The 23,827-nt window shown below is 39.0% G+C and overlaps 1 long non-coding RNA gene across 2 annotated transcripts; it reads left to right on the top strand.

Annotated features, from left to right (window-relative positions):
* LOC136004548 (uncharacterized) lies at nt 1-22,362 on the top strand. Of its 2 annotated transcripts, none has more exons than XR_010608531.1 (3): nt 1-98; nt 12,858-12,995; nt 22,281-22,362. It is a non-coding gene; the product is annotated as an uncharacterized LOC136004548 (long non-coding RNA). The 2 variants fall into 2 exon arrangements; XR_010608532.1 differs by lacking the exon at nt 1-98 and adding an exon at nt 12,517-12,589.
* The last annotated feature ends 1,465 nt before the right edge of the window (nt 22,363-23,827 follow it).

Here is a 23,827-nt window from a genome sequence, read left to right as displayed (position 1 = left end):
TGCATCAGGATTCCTGGGCTCCAGTGGCAGAAATCCACTGCTGGCTTTGCTTGGCTGAATGGGATGAGCTGGATGGAGTTCAGTCTCTGCTTCCCAAGGTTTGTATCTGCTTTCCACTATCCCAGCCTCATTCCTGGGAAGAGCTAAACTACACAGGCTGTGTGCATTCCGTGGCAATCTGTTTCAAGACCTTTCCTATGAAACCAAGCTCTCCTGAACATAAGGAGAACCTTCACAAATTCCTTAGTATGGACAAACTCATTAGAGCAAAGGTGTGACGTTGGGGTGAATATAAATACCTATATTTGTGCCAGTTGTTGTAAGCATCGTTGAAGGATATAATACATTGTTTTGGGGTTTCGTATATTTTTTTTTCTTGTTGAGCTTATTAAAAAACAAACAAAAAAACAAGTAGGGATTTTTTCTTGTAATACTTTTTGGGTTTTGTTCAGTCTTGATGTTTTGTTTACTTACATTTTGTCATGATATTAGAGGTATTTCAAGTAAGAAAGAGGCCCTGTAATTGGTATTGAGAAGGCAGGACGGAGCCCTGTGTTACATGTATCAGTAAGTTGTTGTCTAGGAAATCTGGTTTTATACTATTTGTTAGGAGGCAATGATGACTGTGCAAATTTTGAATGCCTTGATTTTCTGCTACTGAGAAGCAATAACAGTCACAAAGAATAAAGTTAATTCATGAAATCAGTTTTAAAATGCTGTTTTTGTTGGAGATAGAGTTTGAAACTAAAGATAGGTGATGTAAAAGACAATTCTTCTTCCACTGGAATACTCTATACTTTCAACATTTAAGAAATAGCCTGAAAGAGGAAGAAGTATTTTGCTTATCAGAGACTCTAATAATTCTTTTATGTAACACTTGTTCAGTCAGATAAATTGATTTCTAGATTTTGGGCTGGAAGCTAATAAAGATATCTTTCAAATATTAGAATTAGCATAGAAGACTTGGAAAAAAAATCATGATGAGAAATTCTCTAAGCTGAATGCCAACTGAAATTGGCAATTGTATCTAGCTGGAACACTGGTATGATATATCTGATGCTAAGATATTTATTTTCCCTTAGCTTCCTGGCAAAGTGATTTGGATGTTCTTGATTTTTTTAATAGTAAAAAAAAAAAAAAAAAAAAAAATCTATTAGTTTACCTCATAGAGTGAAACAAGCAATAACTGGGATAAAAGAAACCGGTGGTTGGTAAATATTTGCTGTTGTTTGACTAGAAAAGCATACAGAGGTTTTGGGTATTTTATGGGGTATAGGGGGGTGCAGGTATTTCTGTGGGGCTTGCTGGGGGGTTTTTTTTGAGTGGTTTTTTTTGTGTGTTTGTGTTTGTTTTGAAAGCAAGTATTTAACATAATTAAATATCCTTTATTTTCAGGTGCATTTAATAACCGGCACAGAATTCTGTGGGTATTGAGAAGGGTTACCGATAGGCTGGATATTAAGCTTTTGAAATGTTAATACAGTTCTTGAAAATATTTTTATAGATGTTAATATTGAAACAGCATTGGAAAATAAGGGAATATTTCAACATAACTAGCTCTTGTAGTTTGATCACCTGATCCGGTATTTTTGAATCCTTGCCCTTGCTGGGCTGGAATATGAAATTAAGCATTCAGATCTGGAAACCCCAGTCCCTGGAGAGTTTTGCTCTTTTGGAAAAGGCAACTCTGTCAGCATAAAGGCATTTCTGGAAGGCATTTCAATGAAGATACGAAACTGTAGAGGGCACATAGAAAGAGGGAGAGCAGGGAAGAGATAAGGAAAAGAATGGGTGAAAAAATGTTAGAAAAACACTGGGCCAACCCCATTATTTTGCGTTAACTTGGGACAAGTAACCCTACGGTGTGAAGCCTTATTAAAAAAAAAACCACCAAAAAACACCCCCAAGCCAATAAAAAATGATTAATGTATTACTATTAAAATGAAGATGACATCTGCTGACTTGCACTGGTTTTGTGTGCAAACCTGTTTTTAATCATTCTGTTTCTGTGTGATTCTAGTAGTTTGAGAAAGCTTTAATATAGACTAGAAATATCTTCTACTTGAAATTGATTAAATTGCGTTTCACTGCTTTTGTGTGGTCTTGTGGAATGTATTTTTGCATTTAGAATTGGTTATTTTTATCTGTTACATAGTATAAGTTGTTGATGTAACTTCAGTGTGTGCTGGATTAGCTTCTACTGTTAACATTCCTTTTTATTTCCAGTCGCTGGAATTATTGCAGCTGATTTTGCCCCAGGCACAGTTCCCTGGGGAGTTGGTACCTGGGGTTCTGTTGATATCCCTGTCACTGGCAAGGTAAGGAGAGGTTGACTTGCATGCACTATGAGTAGCAGGCTAGAAATAAATCATTTTAATACGCTTTCTGAAGATAAAAAATTAGGAGGGGCAGTGGGTGTCTTGCTGATTATTTATGTGCATGCCAGTAGTGACTGGGAACCATGACCATGGTTCTTGAAATAATATTCTTTCTTACTGATGTGTTCAGAAATGAGTCTTTCTTAAACACTGAAGGAACTAACCTATTTCAAAGAGAGTATTTTCTGTATGCTAAATCAAAATTTTTTTTCCTTGGAAAAAAGCTCCCCTAAATGAATATCTGTAAAAAAAAGTCTACCATAGAAGTATGAAATTTTAGTCTTTCTTCCATTCAACAAGTTTCTTGTGTGGTACCTCAAGGCCGATTCATAAAAAACCTTGTGTGCCATGTGTTGTCTTTGTTGTCTATTGCGATGCCTGCTCTGATGATACTGGACCAATAAAATAACTTGATTTTCAGAAATGCTTATTAATTTTTTTTCATAGTAGTGTGGAAGGAGTTATACAGCTGAACGATATTTTTTGAATTAGTCATTTGACATGAGTGTCTTTCAAAAGAAGCCAGCACTGAGAGTGAACTCTTTTTAAAAAGACTCAATTTTGACACGTCTATGCTTAGTGTCTGAATAGTAGTGAAATGAATTCTTTCCTTGCAACAATGCCATATTTAGCACACTAATAAAAGAGGGGGAGGAAAGTGGATCTTTGATAAGCTAATTATTTTTGGAACTTGCATCAGAGTTTAGTAAATCAGCATGCTGCATCTGCAGTGTTAACCAAACTAATCTAAAATACTTGCCTCCCTGTGGAGGTATAGAAATGTCATAGTCCATGGAGACTTGCACTGCATTTATGCAGGTCTGCCTTTTCTGTCATAGATTCGAGAGACCTTTCTAGAGAAGAACTATATTACTTTAAACAACCTTAATATGGGGTTTAAAGAGATTAATGAATATCAGCCTTGTACTAAATAAATCTTTATCACTTGCTTTACCTACTACAGTAATTGCCTCAGTGCTGTGGAACCCATTCAGTCTGCCAGCTTGCCATTAATCTCAAATACATTTTTGACAAAAGAATCTACCTTACCTTTATTTTGTGTGTGTGTGTGTGTATATGTGAGCTCTGGCACTTAATCAGGTCATCAAAATACTATACATGAATCTGTTTAGTTGCATAAATGTTAGATGTTTGAGGAGTATTGACCTCATGTAAGAGATTTATAATTAAAAAGGGCTTCTGAATCTGTTTATTACAAATATGTACACATTCCTGTCACTAAATAAAATGTGTTCACAAATATATAAGGGCCAAGACTGCAGTATGTGATGCTTATGTAAACAAAAAGTATGGGTGTCTTGCCCATCCTCCCTGTCCCTCCTGTCTAAGTTGCAGTAGTTTGGGTCATATCGTGAATAGCTATGTGTGCATTCGTGTGTGTATTTTTACATATTACAGCTTCAAAACTGGTTTATTTTTACAGCCATTATAAAAACCCCCTCTTTTAATATGGCTATCAAGTTGTTATAATTTAGAAACAGGCTGTCATGGTATGTAATTAATGCACATATTTTACATGTTTCATAATGCAAAAAAGTTCAATTTTTGCTTAGCCACAGTGTTACAATGAAATTAATTATGTATTCTGATGTGAATTTAAACTGAAAATTGTCTGCCTTTAAGCTATTACTTTTTTAGTTGTTTACTTATTTACTTAGTATTTCTGGAGTATATTCAGACTCTTGAGAAATAATTTTCTGTTTTCTAAGCTCAACAGCTAAACATGCAAACAGAAGCTAGTTTTTTTTGGAATAATCAGTAAAGATAAATTGTATAAATGGATTAGGTTCCCGCTTAAAGGTTAGAATTTGGTATTTAGGAAGAATACAATCCTGGGTATGGGAGGAGCTTAGCGGATTTACTCAGATAGTTCATATCTGTGCGGATAATTGTGTGGCAAAAGAGAAGGTAAGAACAACATGAACAGCAAAGATTGAGGACATAGACTGGGTCAATGTGAAGTTTCACATGGGGCACAAATTAGTGGTAGAGTTTTACATAATCAGCCTTAAATTAGGTCCTGTGTTGGAATCCTTTCCAGTAGATAGGATTCAGACAAGAGCGCGATGTAACTCATTAACTTCATCAAGGGAGATGGTTAGCAGCTGACTTTAAGCTGTTTAATCTCAAAGGCTAGGGAGGAAGATGACCAAGATCTAAAATGTTTTGCCAGCCATAAAACTCCCCATGGACTGAAATATCTGCTGTAAATGATGCTGTACTAAGAAGTGAATGTTGGTCATTGAGAATGGTGTTTTTTTTTGTACTTTTTTTTTTTTTTTTTTTTTTTTTTTAAATGAAGCTATTCAACTTACGTTTTCAAAATGGAGGGCTTGGGTCCTGTGGGTGCTGGCTTTCATATTCTGAATGGTGTCCATTACTAGCAGATGCTGTTGCTGTGTGTATCATGGGGACAATGTCTCTGTGGGGTAGTGAGGAGGTAGGCACTGTCAATGGGGTTTGATGTAGCGTGACTGGGAAAAGCTCTAAGCATGCTGTGCTTACATCATGGTATATAGACTATGAACTCAAGTTCTGAAATCAGTGTAAGTAAACTCCTTGCATGGCTTAGACCTGATCTTCCTGACACCACTCTTGGAGTCAGGACACCTGGGTTCTGCATGCGTTTCTGTGTTTGACCTGTTGTACAGGCATGTTTCTGTGTATCTCTGTGCAGCAGTTCCCACAGCACATTGCTGCCTTTCTTTAAGCACATTGATGTAGATCTTGAAAGCTTTACACAGAAACATATAGTATTATTGTTGCTAAACACTAGAGGATACCCCTAACTTCTGTTCCTTTTCCATGTTACACACCAAATTTCTTAAAATCTTTAAGGAAAATAAATTTTTTTTGTAAAAGTAGTTTCAGCGAATCCATAAGCCTAGCTTATTCTGGAATTTCAAGTGACTTGAGACTGGATAATAGAGGCTGACCTGTACATTTATTTAAACTGTTTTTGATTAAGGGGTAGTTCTGTTCAACAGAAAAACCACAAGTGAGAATTTGCCCTTTACATTTAGATTATTATTTTTACGCTATGTTTCTTGACCTTTCAGTGCTGTGTTTGGTGCTTGTGGTTGCTAAGCACTTTTTAGCTCTTTCTTTAAAAATCAGTCACAAGGCATTGATGGGTTTGAGGTCTGAGACTGTGTTTGGGAGCTGGCAGAGGGCTTGGGTTTTGTGGTGGTTTTTGTTTGGTTATTTTCTTTCTTTTTTTCACGCCCTCCATCCCCATTTGCAGCAGTCCTCATGTATCTCTTGCTGCTCAGCTGCTAAGACCATGACCTAGCTGATGCTCTAATACTTCTTCCTTTTTCTCCTTTGACCCACTGTTTTCAGAGTTTCCTTGGAGTCCTGCATGTGAACCACATGGACTGCAGGTTGATGCCTCTAAGTGTAGCTGCTGGTTCTGACCTTGCTCTGCAGCTGACCTTGCAAGGTTTGCTTTCACAGTAATGTTTGTATTTTATTCACTTTCAGACTTGAAGACTGTGATGCTAGGAAAGTGTTTATCCTGGGAGCTTTTGTTCAGGTGTTATTAATAACTGCAATAAACAAATGGATTTACAGCAAAGCAGAAATGCTATATGCATATACAATATATACCTCCTCTGATCTGCAAATCTACTCTTCAACATGATTCCAGAATTATAGCTATTTATTTCAACAGTTTCTCCCAAATATTCACAGCACATTGCAGGACAGAAACTTTTCTGCACAGAAGGGGCTCTTTTTTTATAGACTGTTTTCAATTTCTAACATATGAATGTCTGTAAGATAACTAAGAATAGCTAAAGGAGTTTGGCCAAAACTTTTGAACTCTTTACCAAAGGGTTAGTGTGATTTGGTACCTAATTAATAATGTGTTTAGTTCTGAGCTTCCTCTGAAACCTTCTGCAGAAGAGTCTATCAGTCGCACTTGACTTGTAAAGCTGATGCAGAACAGAGACAAGGGCAGAAAATTCTCTAGCTTTACTGAATGAAGACGTTAGAAATAATAGGGTGGAAAATAATTATCTTTCCAGAGTTCAGCCCAAGAAAAAAATTATTGGGAAGAATGCTGGATACAGAAGCTGGGATGAAAATGGCAGTCAAACCAGAGGCATGATGGAAAACCCTACATTGAGCCTTGCACACTACCAGCATTTAATTGTGCTATTTTGGGAGAGATTTTTCAGTCTTTCAACTCCAAAATATCTATAAACTCTTTCAGGTGTCCTACCGCTCTTCAGTCTTTGTCTGCCTGTTTTTTTCTTGCTTGTTTTCAGAAAGGTGATGAGCGTTTGTTTAGCTAGCAGCTGACACACTACAGAGACTTTGCTAGACCTGCTGGTGTAGGTCACAAGTTCCAGGAGGCATCAAAGGCTGAGCTCCCTAATTTAGGGTCCCAGGATGAGCTAGACCAGAGGAGTCTGCAGTAAACTGAAAATTTTCCAAAGGCTCTGTTCCGAGTGAGAAGGCCAAGTTGTGTTGCAAGTCAGGGCCACTTCAAGATCTACACCAACATAAAATCTTCTCTACGTGTGTCCTGGGTTCAGCAGTAGCAGTTATTTTTCTCCTTCTTAGTAGCTGGTGCAGTGCTGTGTTTTGATTTTTTGGCCTGGGAACAGTGTTGATAAGGCTGATGTTTTCAGTTGCTGCTCAAATATTTGGTCTGGCCAAGGACTTTCTGAGCCTCATGCTCTGCCAGGGAGGAGGGAAAGCTGGGAGGAAGCAGAGACAGGACACCTGACCCAAACTGACCAAAGAGGTATTCCATACCACAGCACGTCATGCCCAGGATGTAACTGAGGGTTACCCGGAAGGGCTAGTGCACTGCGGGGTTGGACGAGGTATCAGGCGGTGCTCGGCTGGGGGGAGTGGGGCGAGTTGTTGGTCGGCTGGTGTTGAGGTGTTGTATTCTTTCCTCTTGTTATTTCCTTTATCATTATTATTATTGGTGGTAGCAGCAGTGGTTTGTGTTATACCTTAGTTACTAAACTGTTCTTATCTCAACCCGTGGGAGTTGTATTCTTTTTGATTCTCCTCTCCATCCCTCCAGGAGCAGGGGGAGGGCAAGAAGCGGGGTGGGAGGAGTGAGTGAACGAGGTTTGTGGTTGGGTTTAAACCACGACAACGTGAGTAATTGACATTGACAGGCTTTTAAGGCTTCAAAACTTTTCTCTCTGAGAAGGAAGGACGATCAAAATAATTCTGACCAGCCTTTCTTAAGAACACTTGCAGATTGAACAGGTGTTATTTTTTCTCCTTTGCCATCTATGCATGGTTACTATTACTTTAGTTAATGATGCAGATCTAGTAATTAAGAAGCCATTTCTGGATTTTTAGGAATTTCATATCTGTCTTCACAGTTTTATGACAGGCTCAGAAATACTGGGCACTGACACTTCTCTGCATAGCTTCTGTTTTTTGGGGTGTACCAGTAGTCACTTCTTGGATGCTAAGAGAATTTATGCTAGCTACCTGAAAACTTAGATGGTGTTGCTCTATGTAACAGTTCTCACTTACCTTGCTTCTAAACTATGGTTTATAACTGCTCAAGCTGGATGTTTTCTGTAGATGCATTTACTATTCAAAGTCTAGTTTTCTAGGATTCCAGTGACTGCTGATCATTATCTGCCCGTTCATGTTTCTTCAAGAAGTTTCTCCTTTTTCTGAAGGATGTTCTATGGTTCTAATAGTTACATCAACAAAATTTTCCTTTTGATAATTGTATTTTTATCTTATACAGTGTCTGTTATCTGGTTTTGTTGGTGTAGGGTGAGCAGTACTATGACAGCAGAACTAATAGCCCTCCCACACAGAGACTAAGCTGGTTAAAGGTACATGCTTACAAGTGGTTACCATCAGTGTCCCTGTCCTTTGGTGCTTCAGGGTAATTGTTAGGTTATTGTGTCCCATTCACCCTTGTACATCCCTATATGATTTGAGGGTTTTTTATTACTACATAGACTGGTTTCCAAATATAAAATGTTCTAGTAGCCTACTAGTAAGCAGGTAAAATTTACTTAAACGGTAAATGTGCTTTGGTTAAACTCTTCAATGGTTTTAGGAAAACCTTTTGAGGAATGCTTTGCTCTTGCATACCAAGTGACAAAATTTCCTAATACAAAATCTCCGCAATACAAGATCTTGTTCTATTACTTTATAACCTCAAAACATTACAGTACCAGAGAGGGGCGTTCATTCAGAGAGGTACTGTTTTGTCATTTTTGAAGTTCAAATGCTTTTTTTTTTTTTTTTCTGTGTGTGTGTGTGTATCACACAATGCTGATCAGATTTTGTGAAAAACCTGAAAATGACCATATGTGTTGAGTAAATAATGTTATTTTGTGTACTTGAAATGCTGCTTTTTTTGAGCCCTATGTGTCTGATAACAGCAACAATGCTTTCCTTATAGCGTAATGGGACCAAAATACAGGCAACTTTGCTGCAGCTTGACAAAGACACTACAGCAAAATCTTGAAGTCAGGCTTTCTTGTGAATAATTAAAGGAGCAAGTTTAGCATTAACTAAATAACATACCTATATGTAAGGAAGCAATGCAGAGAAGTGTACAGTAGGAGGATGTAATTTCTGTGTTCCTGGGCTTTTTCAATTCTCCTACACAGAAACACATGTATTAGGACTAGGATGAATGGATGAATTTTTTTATTTCTTTTTTCTTTCTATTTCAGTTAAGGCATTGCTTCCACCTATAGCTTTCTTCCAAAACTTGAATTACATCACTTTCAACTTTAATAAAATTAAAGTGCTAGGAGAAGCCTTTGGGACAGGGAATTTTCATGTGTATTTTCTACTGAATGACATTCTCCAGCTGGCCCTGTACCCTGTCTAATATTTTGCACAGCTTTGGAATTTTGGTTCTGCATGCTTTATTTGCCATGGATATTTGAATCACTGAGAGTATTTTGAGAGAGACTCTATTGAGAATAAAATTTTATTAACTCACTGAGGCTATAATATTTTTATGCAATAATTGGTCACTTCTGACAGCTTTTCTGTAATATTATAAATCAGGTTCAAGCTAAAATATGGAGTTTATAGTCCTTGTTTTTTCTAAATGATAACGATAGTACTCATCAAGTTGCTCTTTACTAGGGAGTCTCAGTCCCTTATACACTATTGAATGGAATGAGAGGGATGGAAATCTGCAGAAGAAACTGACCCAGACTTGTCAATGATGTGTGGGTGCTGCTTATGGCAGCCCAGTGCAAAATTCTTTCTGGATCTGGGAGCTTACATCGCTTGATCAGCTCAGAAAGTATGGGCTTGTCCTTGGGGCAGACCCTCTCTGCAATGCCATTCCTGTGCAAGTAATACCAAGTGACTGTTTCTGTTGTTGTACAAACGTGTATAGTATGTGCTTTGTAAGAGAGGTAAAGATGATTCTAGGGAAAAAAAACTGGCTGATGACATTTTAAAAGTTTCTTGCTCTGAAAGAATATTTGGTAGGGTTGGTTTTTTTTTTCTACTTCCATTTAAAATAAATCAGCCTACTTTGATGAATGGCAGGTTTTCATCTTTCCTAAAGGGGAAGAAAGTAGCAAAATAACAGCTTTGATTCACACTTCTCTTGACAGATATTGCAATATATTCCATAAGTTACAATGTCATCTTCATACCAGGATTATTTTCTTTCTTCCAGTAGTCTTGGAATCTTTTTTAATTACTATTTCCTGAGCTGTATGTAGCATCTAATGAAAATATGTAGAAGTCTTCCAACTTGCTTTAATGTCCTGACCTCAGAAACACTCACCTTAGGAAGGCTGACCTCAGCAACACTGACCCCACACCAGAGATGATGAATTGTCATTAAAGCATAAATCTCGGTGTTTTGGGTTTTTGTTTGTTTGTTTATTTATTTGGTTGGTTGGGTTTTTTTTTTTAGTTGGTTGTGTTTTTCATTCCACAAGATGATGTTTTATCTTTTGTCTGCTTAAGGTTCTGGCAATTTGCTGTAGGCAGACACACTGTGGTGCTCCTTGAGCACCATAGCTGAAGCAGACTATGAAGACATCAGTACAGATATGAACATCCAGTTGCTGGACAATAGGGCTTATAAGCTACCAAATGTTTTTTCATCAGCCTGTGGTTTTGCTTTCAGAGTCTAAAAGAGCTGAAAACAAATTTTGTTTGTGGAAAAGCTCAGTACCTGCTTATTAGCTCTGTGAGAGTGGTTTTCACACAAGTTTATAGCTTATTTTATATAAACTTCAAAAGGCTTTATAAAAATGAGATGTTTAACTACTTGAAAAAAAAAATAAAGTGGAAAGATTGGAATAACTTGGAGAAGATATTTTTTTCCAATTTTTTTCTGGAAAATTTGATAACTGAAGTTGCTTCTGGAGATCTGTCCCAGATCAGATTTTCTGCGTTTAAGGCCGCATGCAGTATGGGTTTTCCACCTCTGCGTGTGTGTGTACACACACCAGATTTTATCAAGGGCAACAAGAAGGAGCATATCTTTGAAGAGCTTAGTATGACGTTTTCTTGAGTCACTGGTATGAGATGCTTTAGTGTTTCTTTCTGTTCAAATTATGCTCAATCCATATTATGCTGCAAGTATACTTCTCTTGAACTTTGCTCTCCTAACTGCAGCTGGTTCAAGTGCCTTTCTAATGCTTGCTTTTCTAATGTATTTTTTTCATGACTAAGTGCCTTTCTGTAATGAACTCCTTTCTTCCATGCTCTGACACATAAAAGTAACCTGGTTTTAAAGTGTGATATTTAATTATGTTTTGCCAATTTTAATATAAAAACTCAAATGGCATTATGACTGGCTTTTTGAGAAAACCTTTGGATGATCTGTGAAGTTTTAGTCTTAGGTTACCTTTTTTATCCAAGAAGAAGTAAGTGATTTCAAGTAGTATAATGATTTTTATTTAGTTAGTTAGTTATAAAGTAAACCACTTGGCATGATACTCTGCAGAATAAGGAAACATTCTGACACATAAAAGTAGAAAGTAACTGTCGTGATTTAATGGACAACAGAAAAGGTTTTTTCTTTTGAGCTCTTTATTTTTCTTTTTAGTAAAAGGAAAATGATACTGCTTTGTTTTTTATACCTAACGCGCCCTTCCTTATTAAATTATTGTTTTTCACCTTGCCATATTATTTTGGTTAAAGAGAAATGGGGGGAAGTTGGCTGGGAGGGGCCAGTTGCTGTTCAGGGATGGGATGAGCATCAGTCAGTGGGGGGTGAGCAACTGTATTGTGTATCACTTGTTTTGGGTATTTTATTCCTTTCTGTTATCTCCCTTTTCATTGCTATTAGTACTATTATTGTATTTTACTTCAATTACTAAACTGTTCTTATCTCAACCCACAGGTTTTACCTTTTTCCCATTGTCCTCCCCCATCCCACTGACAGTGAGGGGAGAGAAGTGAGCAAGTGGGTGCGTGGTACTTGGTTGCTGGTTGGGGTTAATCCATGACAATGCTGATTTAATCATGGTTGCCATATATTTTATCGCAATTTAATTGTGTTATTTAAGAAAACAAGTTTTTTAATTATAATAATCACAAGTTGTTTTCTTTCATTATATTTGCTTCATTGCAAGTGTCAATGGCTGGTCCATGACAGACTTTTTCACAAGTTATTGTTTATTAAGTGGTTCTGAGTTGAGGCAGTTGCCTCTAAATGAAATTCCTTCGTAGCAGTAATAGTATGTAGTATGTACATGGGAAGAGAGCTTAAATCAGACCCAAAACACAAACCGTGAGCTCTGTAACATTTTGTATCACTTTTACAGTCACTTACAAGATTTATCTTATGCAGAGCATTAAAGCATATCAGATGTATTGCTGGTTTCCACAGAGAGTTAGATGTGTTCTGTACCTGTGCAGCATGTCATCTTGCTTTTGGCATTTTTAAAACAGTTTGATTGCAGCTGGAGTGTGGTGGTGGTGTTTTCCATTGATGTTAATTGCAGGCATAAGAGATGGCTGTTGGGAAATATAGCCCAAATATATCTGTTGTTATTAGATTTTTGTTACGTGTTTGAGCTATTGATACGCAGAACTGAGGCGTTTCGCTTGGCACAATCTCTGTGTGTGTGTGACTGTAACTTTGACCCCTTTTGCTGTTTTATTGAGATTGTAGCTGGGTGTAGAAGGACATGCAAGCCAAGGAAAATTGTGTGCTGCTGTACTTCAACTAGCTGCAGTCCTCAGAATTTCCTCTGGTCAGGATGTAGGCTCTTCTAGTTTTGCTGTTAATTGGCTGATCATTATCAGTTTCAGCCTCATTTCCAGCAACTGTTTGTTCTCGGTTAACTGCTCTCCATCTAAGCTTCTTTGAATTATACTTCTAGAATACTTCCTTCTTATTGCAGTCTTTCAAATGCGAAGTACAATAGATGACATGTTCAGTGAACATGTTCATTTAGGAGGTGTTTGTTTTGGCTGTTGGAAAAAAATCGATTACTGTTTTTTCTTTTTTTTCTCCAACAGGTTTTTAACAGGCCATTTAGGATCATATTGATCCAACAGCTATAAGGCATCACTTCATTGAGGCCAATGGAGATAATTCTTCAATCGCCATAATTCCACTTGTCTGAATGCTACAAAAATTACCTTCTAAATCACCTGGTAAGCCTGGGAATTTTCTTATTAGCTTCTTTACTATTATTTTTTTGTAAGGATAGGTCAGGAGGGCTGAGTGACCATTGCTGTTGGTAACAGACACGGGTGGCCTGGTTTTCAACTCTCAACTTGTCATATTTCCAGCGCTGAGTCCAGACTTTGACCTGGGACAGGTGGAACATGGACTAAATGATCACAGACAGCTTAATGTTTTGCTAGGCCTACACAGCAGTCTGTATGTACCTTTCTTCATTTCTATTTCCAAACCCAGATTTTGGAGCACAAAGTTCTTTCAGGAATTAACCAGATTTTTGCTCCTCTTAATGCTTCAGGAGTTGTATTTCAGGTGCATAACTGGTCAGATGTCTCTCTCACACAAGTTCCTCTTTATCTTGATGTCGGTAATGGTTGGAGTAGGAGTTGGGGGTAGGAGGATGCTTTAGCCAGCATCACAGTAAAAGCTCTCCCCTCTCTGTAGTCTCTTGGGAATGGGCCTGTGCTTGGCTTGTTGCCACACTAGTTCAAGTGGGATATTATAACTCTGTCTGCAATCTGGACTCATGGCTTTAAGGTTTGTTTGGGTTTATTTTGAAAGACTTGGATGCAGCTGTCTCAGATTTCCTCTCGAATGTTCATTTGGCCTTGCTTGTAATGAGCTGAATTTCATATTGCCTGTACTGTACAGTCTGCTCGCTACACAGAATCTTAACAGCTTTAATAATTCCCCTAACCATCCAATTATACTAATAATAAAGGCTTAATTACATATCCAGTTAATCATCAGATTTGTTCACTGAATGGCTTTAATTGGTAGATAGAGCTGTTGCACTATTCCGGTTTGAAAGCTGTCTCCCCTTTTTGCTCACAGCTATATCCACCCAATTGTTTTTATGACTGGGACTTGACCAGCATTTATTAAGACAATAAAAAGGCTCAGGAGTAAAGGAAAAATCACCCAGTCCTGTGGCAACATCATTCTATCTCTGGGTGCTTGTGTTCAAGCCAGAACCTCTCTTTTTACTTCTCTGTACTGCCTAAATTGAAGGAACTCCAAATAGCAAATGGCTGCTATACAGGTTTCCAAAAATGAAGCTGTTCTGTATTCTGCCCAGGTAATTCCCTCAAAATGACTGTTAAAGACTCTGGGACCTGGAAGCCCCTTGGCTTTGTAGGATTCAATAATGCACCACCTAAGCCATTTTGAAATAGATACTTCAGTAGCCCTGAGTCTTTTCTTATTATGGAAACATATAAATTGGCTCATCCTGTAAAACCCTTCAGTTTTAAAAATGTAAAACCTAATTGCCTTATGGACATTCAAAGAATGGAGGCACTTCTCTGGGGAGATTTTGCACTGAACCAAAAGATGACAGAACTACTTACTGATTAAAAAGAAGAGTTAACCTCTTGATGCCAGTTGTCAGGATTTCCCCTACATATATTTCTGCCTGGATTAATTGCTACTATATTTCTACACCACACAGCTCTTACTTCATTTTCTTAAGGGTTGAATGGGGTAACTGGTTACAGAAACCTCATTGTCCCAGTCATGTTCCCTTCATGCTTTCAAATTGAATGCTCGTACAATTGCAAAATAATTTCTTTCCTTTAACAAGCCTTCCAGTATCCTGAGTTCAGAAGACTCGTGTTCAATATTGAGCTTTAGTTGAGAATATTGACCTTCACTGTATTTTATGAAGGTATCATTTAAAATTACCCTAGGTGGGGGAGCCTTCTAGTATGTCAAGAATAATTTTTCTGCCTTTGCATAAATAATCTGTTATCAGAGGAGAAGAAATGGGTATATTTTTAGCAGGATTTACACCCTGGGGAACTAAACGACACATAAAAAGTGAACTTTCAAAGTCTTGGTCTATAGAAAAAGGAGCAGTGTGTGACAGCAAAAAAAGTGAATTTCTGTGAATTAGTACAACTCATTATTCATGCCACACACACTTGCTGCCGTACATTCCATATACTGTAGCTGGAATATAAAATAAACCCCAGCAGCTGCCTCCCTGGCCTCAGTGGCAGCCACTCTGATTGGATGCCACCTGCAGCATGGCAGTGAGCATCAAGGAGCTGCGAGCTGGGGAACATGCAGAGCGACCGTTCCTTAAAGCGCGTGTCACAAGTTACCTTTAAATATATTTAAGTGGCTTAGGTTTAACAGGCACCTCAGTTCCCCCTTGCAGCTCTTTCAAGGGGGAGAGAGGTGTACATAGAGATCAATGGCACTTTGACAAACTGCGTTTCCATAGCTGGATCCTTTTTTAAAAAAATAAAAAATAAAAGGTTTCAGAAAATACACAGATGCTGAACCTCCAGTATGAGAAATGATACTACTTCAGCATTCTTACCTTTAGAGTCCTGGATTTTGATGCAGGAGCTGCAGATTTGTTTAGTAGTCATATTGCACATAAAGGTTTAACAATATCAGTGGTAGTACAGTGTATAACCTTTCAATTAACTTCTCTTTAGATAATTAATGTAGTTACTCATAATGTGTGTGTGTTGGACGGCCGCACGCGAAGAGTTGTAGTCAATGGACCAATGTCCAGCTGGAGACCAGTAACGAGTGGTGTCCCTCAGGGTTGGGTGTTGGGACAGCTCCTTTTCAACCTCTTTGTCGATGGCATAGACAGTGGGATTGAGTGCGCCCTCAGCAAGTTTGCTGATGACACCAAGCTGTGTGGTCCGGTTGATGAGCTGGAGGGAAGGGATGCCATCCAGAGGGACCTTGACACGCTTGTGAGGTGGGCTGATGCCAACCTCATGAAGTTCAACCATGACAAGTGCAAGGTCCTACACCTGGGTCGGAGCAATCCCAGGCACAGCTACAGACTGGGCAAAGAAGAGATTCAGAGCAGCCCTGCAGAGAAGGACTTGGGGGTGCTGGTCGATGAGAAAATGAACATGAGCCGGCTTCAGTGTGCGCTCGCAGCCCAGAAAGCCAACCGTGTCCTGGGCTGCATCAAAAGGAGCGTGACCAGCAGGTTGAAGGAGGTGATCCTGCCCCTCTACTCTGCTCTTGTGAGACCTCACTTGGAGTGTTGTGTGCAGTTCTGGTGTCCTCAGCATAAAAAGGACATGGAACTGTTGGAACAAGTCCAGAGGAGGGCCATGAGGATGATCAGGGGACTGGAGCACCTCCCGTATGAAGACAGGCTGAGAAAGTTGAGGCTGTTCAGCCTGGAGAAGAGGAGGCTGCATGGAGACCTCATAGCAGCCTTCCAGTATTTGTGGAGACTATAGGGATGTGGGGATCGACTATTCAGTAAGGACTGTAGTGACAGGACAAGGGGTAATGGCTTAAAACTTAAGCAGGGGAAGTTTAGATTGGATATAAAGAGGAAGTTCTTTCCTGTTAGGGTGGTGAGGCACTGGAATGGGTTGCCCAGGGAGGCTGTGAATGCTCCATCCCTGGCAGTGTTCAAGGCTGTGTTGGACAGAGTCTTGGGTGGGATCATTTAGTGTGAGGTGTCCCTGCCCATGGTAGAGGGGTTGGAACTACATGATCTTAAGGTCCTGGAAAAATCAAGGTCTTGCTGATCAAGACTTGAGGTGCTGTATAATGTCCTCATGGAGCAATACATTGATATCCCAACAGCATCTAGGAGACTCCAAAACTAACAGCAGTACCACCTCATCTCACATCCTTGTTCATCCTTTTCCCCAGAACTGGAAGGGAAATATTGGCATAGCCTGTCCTTTTGCAAAGGAAACGGAAAAGACTTCTGAAGAGAGTTCACCCATGCCTTTGGTGCTTTCAAGGGCCAGTGAAGCCTTTTGGGAATGCTACGTTTGGTGGCCCCCTTTGCCTGCACTATTTATTCTCCACGTTGGCTGCTAAGACACCTCTCCAGCAAGGTGCCTGAGCAGAGTTATATGTGTAAGCCTGTGGCTCTAGAGGCATGTAGAGAGAGCAAGCAGTGCTGGGTTGGACAGTCTACATGTGAGGGAGGTGCAGAGTAGGCAGGTAACACTGCCCTGATGTACACCATGATGTACACCATTACTGTACACCATTACTATACACCATGGAAAGAACTTCTTCTAGAGCAGGTTTTGACTTCACAGATACAAACAGCTTTCAAAAAGAGCCAGAGATGCCTACACCCATCCATTGCCCTTGAAACCTTGTTAACACCTTGCTCACAAAGGTTAATAGTATTGTGATGTACAGTGGCTCAGGTCCCAGGAGATGCTCAAATGTTCGTTGCTTTCATACAGTAACAGCATGTAACTTTGTGTTTTCCATTTTCTTGCTTGCAACAGCTGTAGGCTGTGGGTTTTTTCCTTCCACACATCTAAAACATCTTCCTTCACTGTGTTTTAGCTGCTTAATTGCTTCTATTTGAAGGGACGACAGATTTAAGGCTATTCCTGTTAGTATGCTTGCTTACTCTGAGTGCTGCAGGCCATAATGACATAAACCTCTGAGTCATTAAAAATTTTTCTTTAGACATAACCCTAGTTTAACTCTTCAAAAGTTGAAAGGGGTCAGTATATAAAATGAGTAAAACCAAAGTGGAACTTTTTCTCATTACATTTGAATGTGAATTTTTCAGAGGGAACTAAGGACAGTTTGCAGTAATGGAAAGAGTTACAGCCCTCCAATGTTTTTCCTGTAAATGAAAAGAAATAGAGGTAATCCATGGCAAGGGGTATTTTTCTGATAATCTTCCATTACTCTCTTAAAAAGTGTCATTACCTGTAACTGTAGTATGCCTTTTATTGAGAAGAGGACATAAGTAAGGAGAGTTTCATTATTAGGAAGTTGTTTCTAGGACTATTGCTTTTCTCCACCACTCTGTGTTGCTACCACTATCCTTGGACTCTGTTAGAGGTAACACAGTGCCCTTTTATTGCCTTGGTGAAGCCCAGTGCTGCCTTCTGAACTGTGGGACCCTCATCATCTATTTTCAGACAAAATGATTTTGTTTGCTTAAATATTTTAATGCTTTTTAAGGAACTTAGCAGTTCTCTGGTTATTTGTGTCTGCCATACCCTGTTCACTGTAATCAGGTTGAGATTCCTCATCTTGTCACTGCCATTATGCAGTGTAACAGGTTACTTACAACCATATCAGGAATCTTCCTGGTTTACGATGGTTCATTAAGTACACGCAATTAAGCATCTGTTCAAACTAAAATGTTAAACTTTATGGCATTTGGGTTGACAATCAAGTGTGTTCAGTACAAATGCCATATTTCAGTACTTGTCTTTTCAGTATTTCATTATGTTATCTTGAAATTAGTTTTATAGCCTTTTTTCCTGACCCTTTCAGATTCCACCCTGAGAGCAGTGCTGCAGCTTCTTCTTGCTTCTCCAAAAAACGTTCACAATTCTTGCCTAGCCTGTCTCTGTGACGTGTCAGTTCTTGCCTCCCCTGTAAATTATATAATCCTTGAGACCTTTCCCTTTTCACACTTTGAATCAGACATTATTTCCTTCTCCATGTTTATTCAGGTCCATTTGAAACTGTTAAGTGTTTGATTTTATTTTTTTCACCCACAAGAGCAGTAACTAGTTCTTGGAAAGCTCATAGACCTGCAAACTGTACTCTTGCTATGTGAAGTTGTCTTATGATCCTAGTACAGTGATTCTTCCTTTTCTCAGTGTGCATCCCTCTGCCTTTCTACTGCTCGTCATGGTCTTGTCAAGCATTCAAATGTAAGCTCTTCAGGAAGGGCTTTATGTTTTAGTATGTTTCTTTGTAGCTGCTGGTGCACTGTAAGAATAAATGAATGTTCAAGGTCAGTCTACTAAAGTTTATTTGATGTGCCAAAACTCTTCTACTGCACTTTGGATCCAGAAGTGTTGAGAGCCTTTTAACAAACAATGGGCATGTGAGCGATCCAGGACTTTTGCCATTGGTTAGAGTTTGTAGTAAGGATTAACAGCCTAGTTCAGCTTACTTCAGGGCAAAGTTGTGGCCATATATGAGGAAGTTCTGCAGGAGGGAAACAACTCCCGGATGCAGAAGAAGGAACCAATCAGCTGTCTTTGCATTATGTGTAGAAACCAATCATTGTAAAGCTTAAGCGCATGACCAAGCTTGGAAGCTATAAAAGGCAGTGCTCTGAAGTGCATAAACGTCAGTTTCTGATTACATTAATCAGTGTGCTGTCCGTTGATCTTCCGCACAGAAGAATGAACAAAATCAAAGATTTATACCTACCAGACTTAAATGCCAAGCTATGAATGTAAAACTATCACAACAGTAGCCTAACCTTTTTTTGGTGCTCACCTTATCAAAGGCCTGTTACAGCAGAGATGACCCATTTGAGCCATGACCCGTATGCTGAAGGACACAGATGGGGCTAAGAATGGCTGTCTGATTTGGCCTCTCAAGGAATTATACAGGAACTCTAGGCCATGTTTCTCATTTAAATCATACTTTTCATCACCCCGGAGCTTTGAGAAGAAACAGAATATTTGTGAGTCAGTGTTAGCGCAAACTTTACCCTACAAAATTATATATTGGCCATGTAGTAGAAGAACCTAGAAGATTCGGGAAGCTGGTGTTGGTACATATAAACATCTAAAAAGCAAGTACAACCCAAGAGGTCTGAAGCTTCTGAATATCTTCCAACACTGTATGTGATGATGTTTGTTATTTTTTTATGTAAACCCGCAGCACTTCATTCCTCTTGTTCCTTACATGTGCATAAGTATCTTTGTCCCCTACTTCAGCCTGCTGGCACTCCTGGCTAAGAAGGAGGTAACTCATTTCCTTTCTTCTCTTTTCTTTCACATTAGCAGGCCTTAGTTCCTTTCTTTGTGGTTTGATTGCCCCTTATTTTGGCTTTTGACTCCCTCTACCCAGCGGTAGCTGCAGCCCAGGAGTGGGACTGGGTTGATGTCTGTGGCAGACTGTGCCTGCTTAGCTGACTGCCTCCTCTCTGTGGTGGCTATGGGCCACTCTGCTCTTGCGCCTGCCTCCCCTGTGGGGCTGCACAGCCAGGCATGCAGCCAGGGCCAGGGCACTGGGTTTGAGCAGCTGCCCAGGAAAAGTGGTTGATCTCTTTTCTAGTTCAGCAGTCAGAAAAGTCTTTCCAGCATCGAGCAGGAAATATATATCTGAAAATGTAAGACAATTCTAACAACATTTTGCAAAAGGCAGAACTTAAGAGGCATCATCATGAAGTTGCTTTCTACAGTGTTTATGTTTTCCTAACTTCACTGTTTCAGACATTTTCATCTTGGAAATATGTTAGTGTGAAATAAAATTCAAAATACCGGGGAAAAATCCACTAGAAGAAAATACAGCAGAAGCAGGCTAATAATTTTTTTTTAAGTGCCTACTTATTTGGAATCTTAACTTTTCCATCTCCGTAACACATGATGTGATCTGCAATCTGTGTGTTTCTCTTGTGTCTTTTTTTAGGATTGAGATGTTTTCTGTTCAGGCACCCATTTAGAGAGATGAACTAGCATCACAGTAGTTGTCATTTTAGGGCTGGCTTTTGTCACTGTATATTGGTGATGCTATATGAATATCTCTTTTCTGCACATAGATTTTATCTAAAATCTGATGAGCCTGGAGAATTAATCAATTGCTATCTGAAATTTTACTGTCTGAAAAGATACTCTCTTGATTATGTTTGTTGAAAATTATTGATGGAGTGCTCCAGTAGTAGACACCATGTAAATCAGGTGGGTGTTGCCAAACCATGTAGTCGGAGGTGCTCTGTGTTGGAGATACAGCTCTTAATGCGGGACTTGGATTAGCCTGTGCAGGAGCCAGGTCTGATAAGCCCCCTGGAGTCTTCAAAGGTGAAGTCACTGAATTTTAAAAATACATTATCTATGGCTCTAAAGTGTCAATAATAACATAGATTTACCTTCATTTTAATTTCAGTTTTTTATTCTCACCACTGTGGCTAAGCATCTGATGAAGCTGAAGTTGTTCTCTCCCATTTTGCAATTATTACCTCCTTTATTTGTCTGCCGTTATGGCATCTCTCTATTGAATAGGCATTTGGGGGTCCCTGCTGCTGTACATAAGCATAGTACATTTCTGATTGGCATCACCAAGACAGTACCCAGTGCTGCTTATGTGGGCTGATAGAATGGGCTACAGCCCTTCCTCACTCACAAAATCTGTCCTGAGAAATTTTAATAGCTAAAATGGAAGCTCAGTTATTTTCTATGGGAATTACTACTCATGTATAGCTGGGAAGAGGGGAGAAAATAATGTAGCAAGGAAAGCCTTCAGAAAGAGAGAAAGTAGGTGATAAAAATAGGGCATTTCCCTGACTGAATTTCCAGGCTGTACAGCAAGAGGTTTCACTCCTCCTTTTTCTGACCTTAAAAAAAAAAGGGGGGGGGGGGGGGTTGGGGGTGGTGGAGGGATGTTGGTGTAACAAAACAGTATTGGAGGTTTCTGAATAGATTTGAAATACAGCTCAAAAGACTTGTATTTTATTTTGCTGTTATTGATTATACTAGAAATGGATGCAGCACATTTTAAGGCATTCTGTAATTCTAAGGCATGTAATGAGATAGTCCCCATCACAGATCCCATGAACCTGGGAACTGGTTAGAAACCTGGCACTGTAATTCTTGAGTGATACATTCACTCTTCTTGCCACTAGCAACTTGATCTAAACTGGGCATACAGTGTAGTAATAGTTCTGAGATTAATGTAGTTAGTAAAAATAATACAAAAAATCCATGACTGGTTGTATTGGTAAATTAAAAATATGGATTTTTTAAATGAGATGAAAGTGTGCAAATATGCTGGGAAAATGAATGTGCATCAAGTAGAAATGTGCGTGAGTGTCCAACATAAATTGTGTATGTAATATAAAATTGTGTAATGTCTAGTGATTTCAGCTATAAGTGAGCCCCATCTGGTGGTGATTTAAAGAAACAACTAAAGTTGTTACTGCAGGGAAAAGATTAACAAAAAAATCTGAATGTCTTTAAAAAAAAAATTCGATTTAACTATATCAACTATATATATAAATCTAAGTGAACTATAACCTCTACACTTTTTAAAAATACTCAGCTCAACAGTGCAGACTTATAGCTATATCTTAATAAAAAATTCAAAAGCATTTTTTGAAGGTTTGCAGATAGTTTTTTGTCTTTTGTTGGGATAGAATTTTAATGCAAATGTTTGTTTGCGGTCTACTAACTTATTCAAATTTCTGATTCAAATAAATGTCAACCATTTCTTCAACTTAGAAAAACAATACTGGACTGGATTTGTTTGTGGACTCAATCACTTCCTGTAAATACTTAATTATCACAAGCTCCTGTGGTTTTTTTGTACAACAGAGTAGCAGTGCAGCAGCTAATGAGGACAAGAAGACCAATTGGAAGGGTAGCACTGATAGTGCATGTGCATGAAATTCAAGGTAGGCATCTCCATCGTATTTCTCCTCTGGAACTGCTCTAGTTTGATTTGCCTTCAAGTCTAGTAGCAATCATTAAAGAGTTAAGGATTGTCACAACAGTGTCTGTTTTGGTGTGACTCCAGGGGAAGACTCTGCCATTAGGGCGGTAAACATTCTGGGTTTCACCTTTGCATAGAGTCCTCATTACAGCAAAAACTAGGTGATATGCATTTCCTAGGAGCTATGTCACATGGCTGCAACGGGTTGAAGCCTCGAATGGAACCTCTCTAGCAGCATGATAACTGGGTTTGGAGAAGACATCCAAACTAATCAGTTTCAGTTCTTTATGATTTTGCAGGAAGGAGTTCAATTCTCATTTATTTCCCAAAATATGCATATTTATACACCCTTCCTCAAGTTTAACCATTTATAGTTCTATATAGATTTGTAGGGCCCATATTGGCATCCACCTAATGTAAAACTGATTTATTATGTGTTTTTATAAATGCAGTTTCTAAGTTTGTTACACTTACAAATGCTCAAGTATTTGGCGAGTTGTCACATGAGTCAGGGAGTGCGTGCACTTTGCTGATGTGCTCAATATGGGAGTGAAAAGCAGGGGCTGCTGGGGACCTGTGGCACCAGCAAGAAACCTGGCTGGCCATTTCTGCCTTTCTACATGCTGTTAGCCTGTTCTCTCTCTTTTGTTAATGTTGCACTCATGCTTTCACTTGTTCCAATACAGCATCATCTCTGTGGCTGAATGTTTCAGGTTTTGTTTCTTTCTTTTGCATTTGCCCCTGACATTTTAGGGAGAATTAAAGGGAAAGAGGTGAGGCTGAATTCCTTTAGCAAGAAGAAAATGGATGTTGTGTACTTGCGAGTTCTGTATATGTAGTTTGAGAAGTTAGCACCACATACGGTACTAATCACTAGTGTGCCAACTTCGCTTTTACTGGTCTTCCATTATGGTTCTGCTAGTCCTTGCTAAATCACTTTGTTCTAGTTTTTGTTAATGAACTGTATAGTTTCCAGCTTTACCTCTTAATTGTCACACGAATTTGAGGACCTCTTTCAGTACGTGCTGTTCTTCTGAATAATTTAGAAAGGATTCTCTGTTTGACGACATCTTAGAAGACTGAGAAATTGAGTTATGGCTAAGCTAACCATGCATTTTGCATCCCCACTTGAACTAATATTTAGACCATTTTATGCTATCTAGTGCTGTGAATTTGCTGTGAATCTCCATAGAGGAGCTATTTCATGAAGCTCTGTGTATGGGGATTTTATGAGATCTTTTCCCTTCAGCCCTATCTTCCTGTGCTGTACAAATTGTGTAAACTTAACCCTTTTCCCGCTTTGCTGGAGGGCTGGGAAAGCTATGATTTTGATTCTGACTAGGCTGAGTGAAAGCATTTCACACTGCAGTACTTGGCATTTCTCATGGAAGCTAATTTCATGCCAGTATTTACTGTTCCCTTTTGACCT

This window comes from Lathamus discolor, chromosome Z, assembly GCF_037157495.1.
Source record: "Lathamus discolor isolate bLatDis1 chromosome Z, bLatDis1.hap1, whole genome shotgun sequence".
Classification (NCBI taxonomy): domain Eukaryota; kingdom Metazoa; phylum Chordata; class Aves; order Psittaciformes; family Psittacidae; genus Lathamus; species Lathamus discolor.
Note: the sequence above shows the minus strand (reverse complement) of the source record. Positions and strands in the feature narration are given on the sequence as shown.